Here is a 5,777-nt window from a genome sequence, read left to right as displayed (position 1 = left end):
GGTGAGGATTTCACATTTGACTTACTGAAAAAATGGATGGCAAATACAAAACTAACTAAACATTGATTATTTGCAAAAAATATAACAACACTGAGGACAGGATCCATTCTAATACAATTTAGGATATTTTAAATTCTTTGTGAGTTTCACACTTGTATAAAAATGTATCTGCAAACAGGAATAGTTCATGAAGTGCAAGCAAAAACAAAACTTTTAGACAAATAGCAATAGTAAGGGTACAATATGTATCACATTTGTAACACTCATTCTTCATTTAGATAACTAGAAACTGTAGCATCAACAATGACAATTTCTAAATGTATTCAAAATAGTGATTCTATGACTGAATTGGTGAATGCTGCAAATGCATTTATAGTTGGCAGTGTATACATTTTAAAAAGCTGTAGTGGTATGAATGGATGTTCTATGAACTTTACACTATTGTACTGAGGTTGGTATTATTGTCATGAACAGAGAAGATTTTCCATGTGTACCACATAACATATTGCCACACGGTGATGTAGTGGTTAGCACTCTCGCCTTGCAGCGAGAAGACCCGGGTTCGAGCCCCGGTTGGAACAAGGGCCTTTCTGCATGGAGTTTGCATGTTCTCCCCGTGTGTGCGTGGGTTCTCTCCGGGTTCTCCGGCTTCCTCCCACAGTCCAAAAACATGCAATGTGGGGAATAGGTAAATTGGACACTCTAAATTGACCGTAGGAGTGAGTGTGAGAGTGAATGGTTGTTTGTCTCTAGCTGTGTGTGGCCCTGCGATGGACTGGCGAACTGTCCAGGGTGTACCCCGCCTATCGCCCGATGTAGCTGAGATTGGCACAGCACCCCCCGCGACCCTCTGGTGGAGGATAAAGCTGTTAGATGATGACTGACTGACCACATAACATATTTCCAATATTATCTGAGCAGTTTAATGTCATTTTAAATCTGTACAAACCATGATGTGGCTTCATCCTTGATGGATGCCAAGTTGTGGTTCTTCTTATGGCCAAGCTCCCATTCTTCTCTCTTCTCATCAAATCTCTGAAGCTTCTTTTTGCGGCGCTGCTTCAGAGGCTGCTCTTTCTTGCAGTGAGAACACACCAGCTGCGAACAGAACAAAACTCACTTGCAAAAGGGACAAGTCTTTTTTGTGGGCCCTCCTGGTATTATGACAGGAACACAGACAGACTAGAAGACAGATACAAACACACCGATACAGACAAACACAGATAGATAGATAGATAGATAGATAGATAGATAGATAGATAAATAGATAGATAGATGGCTTTTAAAAGTGCCTTACACTGAAAAAGGTGAATCTCAGAATGTGTAATTGTAACATAATTAAGCCTGTGATAATAACAATAAAACACAAAGTTTATCTCTTGACATAAATATCACAAGTTGTTAATTAGCCTATATTTGTTCAAAACACAAGTCATTTAGATTTTTTTCCCTAACAAGCTGTATGTAAGTGGCTCAACAAATCTTCTCATACAGACCCACACAACACACAATTTGCTCGTTGTATTTACACTGCTCCAACTGCGCCCCAGGTGGTGCATTCTGGGTACTTTGTGTCAACTGTCATGAGCGGCAAAAGATGTTTGGAAAAGTGGAAGGCTGACGACTTTACGGTAATAATTAAATTAATGTTAGTGATATAGTTTGTTAATTACAGTCTTTCATGTTTTATATTGTTGTATACATTAATAAGTAAAATAACTGGAGTCTCTTGATGTAATTTGTAATTAACAATAGCAAGTGGCTTCAAAAGACTTTTTGTGTAACTTGAAACTAATGTTAGCAAGTTTTAAATCAGCTGACTGTAGTTTCAAGTTTTTCTTCCACGCAATGTTAAACAAACGGTGCCAGGTGTTGCGTTTTCGGCTGCATGCAGAGCACACTTGTGCGATGTTAGCTGTTAGCGAGGGGTTTTAGCTGGGAGTCGAACATGTGTGTCAGGGTGTGGGTGGCAGATTTTTGGTCGCAGCGGTGGTTGGAGGCTGTTAAGTTAGCTCTGCTTGTTAGCCGCTGAACCGCAGCAGCGGGCAGAGTGAGCCCAGCCGCAGGCGATAGATAGTGCCGACTTCAGAGTTCACAAATACGAGAGCCCACTGTCCAGGGGACAGTGTTTGATGCGCGCTGTATAGACGATCTCTGTGCTCACTATAGTAGCACCAATCATAACATGTAGCATACCAAAATGCGGAAACTCCGCTAAATGCCCATAAAGAGCATTGCCACCCAAATGAAACACAAAGAATATATTCCATCTCGATAAAACGCTGCTAGTTAGCTTGGTAGTTAGGCTGAAATTAATTGTGAAATTTTTTTTACCATTTCACTTCCCAGCGACAGCTGTGTTTCTCACTTTACGCACAAATACACACCGTGAAACAGGCCCAGGAAGTTTGTTTTCCCTTAGTTTGACACCACACTCATAACTACATATGCTCCTACAAATTGCAAAATTTGGTGTATCTTATGTCTGGTCATTAACTTGGTTTATATAGTAATATATTTCAAATTTCTATGGATATTTTTTCTTTAGTAGAAATCTGCTGCATTTGGAGTCAAACTTAATTTCTGTTTGATGGTCTTATTTGAATGGGAATTTTTTTTCAAAATGAGCCAAAAACACATGTATTGGATGGGGCGATCAACCATTTTGACATATTAGTGAAATATAATTAGTTTATGAGATATTACTTTACTCTTAGATTCATTGGGCTACTATCCCAAGGTAGCTCTAAACCATGCAGTTGTTTTCTAGGCAGAAATTAATAATTTACATTTTCACTGTGTTCCTGATGATTTACTCTGAAACAGTAACACATGTCTAAATTCTGACACTTCTGTAGCAATCTCTAAGGTCTTAGCATTCTTGTGCTTGTACTTTTTACCGAATGTAGCAGCATGGATGTGCTCCATCTCATGCACTATGACGGCCTTAATTTGAACACCAATGGTAGCTATGCATTGTAGGTGGACGGGACTATAAATGCGGCATATTCTACCAGGTCTCGTTCTCTGCACTCCTGTAAACACGTCACTTCTGGTCAGAGTGTTTGGCTATCGGTGAGTAGGACTGTGCGCTGCTTCACGTGCCTAATGCCCATTCACCTGTGTGCTGATCGGAGTGTTTTTTTGTTGTACTGCAGAGCGGCTGGGCTTACACGCCACGCTGAAGGTGCGCTGTCTCTCCAGCTTGCGGTGGTAAGTGTCCTCCCCCTCTGCATCATACTGTTTGGTGCCTCACGGCTAACACAGTGTGGTTGCAGGTGAATGCCGGTAGCGGCGTGCGTCTCGCTCTCTCCCCCTATGGTTGTGCGGGCATCATACTCGGCAACAAGGTTTGTTTTTTTTGTTTGATTGCCGCGTCTAAAATATTGTTAGCGCCATAATACGAGTGCTAATTGTGTATATTTTTTTAGATGAATGTTGGCTACCTGGCTGACTAAACGTGAACTGAATGACGTCACGATCAGCTGTCCCCTGCTGCTTTTTCTCAACCTGAGTCTGCTCCGCCTTGACGTCATTCCGTGTCGCTTCACGGCTTCTTTTGTTGCCGCTGTGTCGCAGAATTGTGTGCGCTTGTTTTATTTTGATATTTTAGTTTAGGTCCATTTTTTTTTATTTTGTATGTAAATTATTTTTGGTTGTATAATTTGCCCAGTTGTAATCCTTTGGTTTATTGTGTTTGATTGGTTATTTTCCTTGAGTGATTAGTGATATTTTCTTTGTTTTTTTCTTATTCTGGGCAGTTTATATTTAGTTTGAATATAATTTGCCCAGTCTTATTACTATTGTTGTTGTTGTTGTTGTTATTATTATAATCCTGAGTCTATTCATGCTATTAATTTCTGTATCTTGTTTTTAGTGCCAAGGCTGGTGGTGGTGCTGGTGACCTGGGTGGAGGTGTTTGTTTTCCCTGCGTGCTGTGTCCCCTGGGATTTGGGTATTCAGTGTGTGCGTGCGCGTGTGTGCCTGTCACATGACCTGGTGATTTGAGTATTTTAATTTAGACTCCTCCTCTCACTAGCTTCATTTCACCACGAGCCTAAGCCTGCACAGATTTATTTCTTTTGGTTTTGAGTGAACACTTTGTGCTCTTAAACGATTTATTAAAATTTGCATTATTTTAACATTTGGAATCACGTCTCCTGCACCTTTTTGAGTAGAACTTACTTGCGTGTCCTTGTAATTGGTATAAATCTTTGGGTGAAAGTCCCGAAGTGGCGTTGTCGGCTCTTTAACTTTAAAATCTATTACTTAGTTAGGTTTCCTCCTTACTCTCGCCACACACAGTACAATTGTCTGACAGATTTAGTTACTTTTGACATTTTATTACCTTCCTGTCCAGTGAAAACCATGTATTTCCAAAGATTAAGTGTTTATATATGGTTGAAAAACATTCTCATACTTCATGATGCGAAGCCTCCTGAGCTAGAGAGTCTGACGCCAAACTTGCTTCAGACATGCTAATATTTATGCTCTGCTTCAGTTATGCAAATTTTGATGCTCTTAAATATGATTTTAATTGAGTTGTCTGACTGAACTGAGTTAAATACATTATTAACAATGTTTTGTTTTATTCCTAACATAATTTAAAAGATACATTTTTTTACTACGATTTTATTTTCTTTAGTGGTCAACTATGTCATTGTATCCTTACCAGGTGATTTATCGTGTCAAGCACACTGGATTAAGGTATGTAAAAACAATTGCAGTTGTTGTGGGGAAAGTGGGCAAATGTTAGATTATTTCAATTAGTTTATGGACCAGACAAAAAGTTATCATTTTGGGGGCAGGAGGAATTCTGGAGAATCACACTTAAGCCACTACAGTCCACATTCCTGGGGAAGTTGGACCAATACACGCCCAGACTATTGAAGGGAGGAAGGGAGGCGCTGTTGGGAAGAAACTTGACAAGACCCTTGACATGTTAAATGAGGTATGTACTTATTGCACAACAGTTAAATAGTTAGTTATATGTATTTGCTTTCTGATGTCTGTACTTAGCATGATTTAATTTATTTTTTATAGGACAGCAGCATTGAGTCTCTACCTTGGTGAAAAGACAGAGGGGCTAATCAAGAACTACAAGGTAAAGAAAACTGTTTCAAAGCTCTGCCTGTTTTCGATGAGGTTGTGCAATCCAGGCCTGATTGCTTAGTGGTATTTTAATTGAACTGACTTTTTTTATGTAGAAATGGATGGAATGTTATTATCTTTAGCATCCAATCATTAACTTGTACATGAATATGCTGCAGTTTGCTGAGAACTTGTTATGGTCTGGTGTGTGCTTGTATTATGTTTGGTGTACTTGTCTTCCCCTTTTTTTTCCTGTCTCTTGTGTTTACCTGCAGTGTTGGAGGGTGGTGGTGGAGGAGGAGGAGCTAACCATTTCTCACAAGGGCAGTAAGGCACACCTGGTATCAATCCTCACCTGATTCACCTCCCCATAAAACCGGCTCTGACTTCACTCCTGTGCCAGATAATTCCGTCAAATCAGTAGAGCCAGTGAAATTCTCCTGTGGAACTGCTCATGTTAATTTTGTCGCGAACGAGTTGAGCATTTATCCTAACCTTGCCCTTCTATGTTTGTACTCCAGCTCTGCGCCTCGCTGCCCTTCGTGTTTCTTTTCCTGTGGACCTGCCTCCTGCCACCAGCCGCCTGCAGCAGCGGACACCTTTTGTTCAATTGTGTCCTGGATAAACCTTTTGTTAAATAAACTGTCGACCAGCTACAGCCTCTTGTGTTTGGGTCCTCCTCTGTT

The 5,777-nt window shown here is 40.3% G+C and overlaps 1 long non-coding RNA gene across 1 annotated transcript; it reads left to right on the top strand.

Annotated features, from left to right (window-relative positions):
• The first annotated feature begins 4,658 nt into the window (after positions 1-4,658).
• On the top strand, positions 4,659-5,104 carry LOC122765211. Its single transcript, XR_006359935.1, has 3 exons — positions 4,659-4,707; positions 4,809-4,951; positions 5,044-5,104. It is a non-coding gene; the product is annotated as an uncharacterized LOC122765211 (long non-coding RNA).
• The last annotated feature ends 673 nt before the right edge of the window (positions 5,105-5,777 follow it).

This window comes from Solea senegalensis, linkage group LG2 (assembly GCF_019176455.1).
Source record: "Solea senegalensis isolate Sse05_10M linkage group LG2, IFAPA_SoseM_1, whole genome shotgun sequence".
Taxonomy (NCBI): Eukaryota; Metazoa; Chordata; class Actinopteri; order Pleuronectiformes; family Soleidae; genus Solea; species Solea senegalensis.
The sequence above is the reverse complement of the archived record's forward strand: the minus strand, read 5'-3'. Positions and strand labels throughout refer to the sequence as shown.